General features: G+C 41.0%; 1 pseudogene; it reads right to left on the minus strand.

Moving 5' to 3' along the window:
• Positions 1-2,181: 2,181 nt before the first annotated feature.
• LOC101564044 lies at positions 2,182-2,832 on the minus strand (annotated as a pseudogene).
• Between the last annotated feature and the right edge of the window lie 1,077 nt (positions 2,833-3,909).

The raw sequence follows: 3,909 nt of genomic DNA on the forward strand, positions 1-3,909 counted from the left end.
CACAGAAGCTGTGGATGCCTGGCAGTGTCTTGCTGATGCTGCTTTGGGATTTTCTCCTGTGGGTGTCAGAAGAGTCTGCCTCATGCTGCTGTGAGTGGGGGCTTATGATCAGGTTTGATGAGAAAAATAAACATTAGAGAATAATTTGCCTGAGATTAAGAGACAATCTCTAAACATATGAAAAACTCTATGGGACAAGATCAACATCATTGCTGAGACCATGAGGGTTCTGCGGCTCATGTAAGAAGGGGTTAGATTCATAGCAATAAAGGCAGGGTGGCTAGAAAATGCATAGACGCCACAAAGGAAGCTACAGGGGCAACTCGGAGGATTCTCCATTTCTTCCTTTTAATTTACTGTCTATAACGACTTAATGTTTAGTGCTTCAATTCAATTTTCTAATAGGATAAATGGATATTAAACTTGTATTGTGCAATATAAACTTGTCTTAATAGTACAACTAACAACGCAGCAAGATCAACTCCAAATACGAATGTGGTCTAGAGTTGCTGAAGAAAGGCTGCTGTGGTCCATGGTTTATTTCTCAACGTCTCAGAGACCAATGATGAGATTCTGTAAACTGACCTTAGTCATAGCTGAGATTTGTCCATACTGAACATATATGGATGCACCTGCTATTGATCAAGTTTCAACCCGGAGATAACCAGGGAGGTGCTGTTGCCTTCCTCAATTTTTTTAACTATAAAAATACAGTCATGTCACATGTAGAATGATGTCCCAATTCATAAGAGTTATGAAAGTAATCTGTAACACAAGCAAAATTAGAATTGTTGGATATTGAATTTTATAGTCAAGATATAAAGCTATAATGGTCATTCATAAATTTATACACTTGTTTCTAATATTTAGCTACTGAGTAGAGCTGTCTTTTCAAAAGGAAATGAATCCAAAAAGGTATGCCAAGAATGAAACTATTACCATATGTTTGAAGCTCCCCTTTCAAATTACTGAGATTTCCATCCCCATCGAGGATATGGATGTCAGCAGTTCTACTAACAGCACAGATTCATTTTGCTAGTTTTGAAATCATATACATTATATCATACACTAAATGTCATTTTGCTTCTAGTTTAGGTTACTGAGCTTTAGGTTTGTAAGATGCACCCATATTGATGTGTGTAGTTATTCCTTACCAGTTTTCATGGTAGTGGAGTATTTCATAGTTTAAATACTTCACACTTAATTCTGTGATCAGCAACCCTCTGTAGAACCCTGGGAGATGGTCTGTTACAGCTGGTCCTGCTAGGACCATAGTTTTCCATGACTTCAGTAAACCTGTCTGGAGACTCCTGTGGGGAGTTTCCTGGGAGGAGGTCATAGGTTGGCAAATGCTCCACAGCAGTGTATATTACCAAGCAGTTCTCCTCTACTGACTCATATTCATACCAGCACTGTGAGAGGTGTGGCTGTTCTCCAATCTTGAAGTCCTTGGTATCATCTGCATCCTCATGGCACCAATTCCCATTTTACTTCTGGGTGGCAGCCTAGCCCTGCTGTGAGTCTTTGGTGGTTTTGGGCAAGAAAGAGGGAGCCTAGGCTCCCTCAGCAGGAGTTGTATCTCACTAGCCAACTCCATTTAGCCTTCCACAGAGCATCTTCTTCCCTCCTGCCCTATGCCCCCAAGGTTCCCATTTTGTGTCAATTCCTTGCATAAGTGGCTGTTGTCTCCTCAAGTTTGTTACCTCTCTGAGAACAGAGACCAAAAGTGTCTTGGGAATGAACTTGGAAATCAAATATCTGGTTAGTGAGTAAATTGCTGAATTTGTGATGGGCCTCAAAAGGGAATTTCAATATACATTAATATGCCAAGCAGATGCCTACTGTGCTTTGAGATGATAAAGAGGATGACATTGATACAAACTCCATGTTGCTTCCTGACATTTCTGTGTGCCATCTCATGATGCAGTTTGGTGGTTAATAGTGCCTACTGATGATCTTTTTTTTAATTAAGAAGTTAAAACTTATCTTTAGGTCACAGGGGAGCAGAAGGAAGAGATCAGGACAAAGGAAAACTTGGTAGGAATTGCACACAATGTATAAATGCCTGGTCTTCACAGAGAGACATTCTTCATGAATCAGACCATTGGTTATGTTACAAGAGAACCAATACCAACATTTCTCCTATGGAGCATAGTGATAAGCACATTTTTATGGATGTGTTTAGGAAAGAAGGGGTTGGGTAGAAGGGAGAGGAGGCAGGGAGGTGAATGTATTATGCACAAAGAGAAATGACAAGAGATCACCCCCTCCGTTAGCTCTTCGCGGCCTCTTTCTGTTTTCCGCATCCTCGGGATATGCATGCCACATCAATCTCTTCATAAAATGCTATCGCAATTTGCAGACATTTCACATTAGCTTCTGCAATAACAAGGTCAACCTCATCTGTGTCTTTCCATTTCATCAGAATCATTAAATCACCACAGCAATCTATTGCTCCAATAATCTTTTCTGGTTCCAGACCTCTCTCAAAGCCCCGAGCAATATCATTGCTTTGCTCGCTTTTTTCTTGGATTTGATATCATCAGCACTGTTCAAGAAACTGGATTTCCTCTTGTTGCCTTCTGACTTCTCCACAGGTTTAGTATTTTCACCCTCTTTCATCTTATACTTTTTCATAAACTCAGAAATAAGTTCAGGGCAATCCAAGTTTTTCTCTGGTTCCCAAGTATTACGCTCCTCAGAAAAGCCTTTCCAATTCAGCAGATACTCCACTTGCCCCTTAGCCATGTGTCTGCTTAACACTTTCTGCACAACATATTCCTCCTCATCCTCAGAAGAACTGTCAGCTGTCCTCTTGGTTTTCTTTCCCATGTGGCACTCTGTTCCACCTGAAGGACAAAGGCCATCGGGTTCCTTCGAATTTCAGGGAGCTGAGCAGTTTAGGTCAGAGCGCTGGGGTTAAAACCAGCCCCATGCTAGATGCATACAATGAAGCATTGTGGCTACCGTCTCCCGGGATTGCCCCAGTTCTTTCTTTCCCTCTGGGCTCACAGAAAGGGCCTTCTCTCCCAGGTCTGGAGCTTCCCTACTGATGGTCTTAACCACAGAAATAGTCATGTCTCTGAAGTTCCTCTGACTTCCTTCTTCTTTTTTTTTTTTTTTTTTTTTTTTTTCAGAACCGGGGATTGAACTCAGGTCCTTGTGATTGCCAGGGAAGCGCTTATTCTACTGAGCCATCTCCCCAGCCCAACTTCCTTCTTCTTGATAGCAACCATAGCTAGCATTCATGTCTCACAGATAGGTTAGCAATGTATTTCTAAAGGGAAGCCTCTATTGATACCAATGGCAGCCAGTATTCCAATCAACAGATCTTCATTTTGGTTCTGTGATCATCCTTGTGTTAGAAAGGAGTGACAGAGAGAGATAAGTAAATCTTATTTTCTATCCTCAAGTTGCTTGGGCTAATAGAGGACATATTAAAATTTAAAATAGCAATGAAAGGGAAAGCCATAGACTGTGAGTTGAAAATGGGTACAGTTCAGAGAAAGCAAAGGTCCTGATGTGCTTTTGCCTGGTCCATGGATTAGTATACAAATGATTAAGAAACACTTCATGAAGGCACACATCTTTCTAAGCCTTGGGAGAAAGAAAGCACTTGGATAGAATCCTGGATCTCAAAATACGTTCCAATAGAATATACTTCCTTAACTTTAACCACAGTTTTTGATTGTTGCAAATAAAGCACAGAACTTTTTTTCAAGTTACTAGAAACCATTTAATGAATGGAAATTTATCTTCTTTTTTATTAACTTTATTGAGAAACAAATAGCAATGAGACAGTTTCAAAATAGGTTAGTAGGATTTTCTGCCGAGTTCCGGGAGCCCCCAGACCCAGTCCTAGCCCAGGTCCGGTGAGTGTGCGGAGAGTTTCCTGCTACCCTGCGCCGG

The sequence above is a fragment of the Octodon degus genome, unplaced genomic scaffold, assembly GCF_000260255.1.
Source record: "Octodon degus isolate 3935 unplaced genomic scaffold, OctDeg1.0 scaffold00048, whole genome shotgun sequence".
Taxonomy (NCBI): domain Eukaryota; kingdom Metazoa; phylum Chordata; class Mammalia; order Rodentia; family Octodontidae; genus Octodon; species Octodon degus.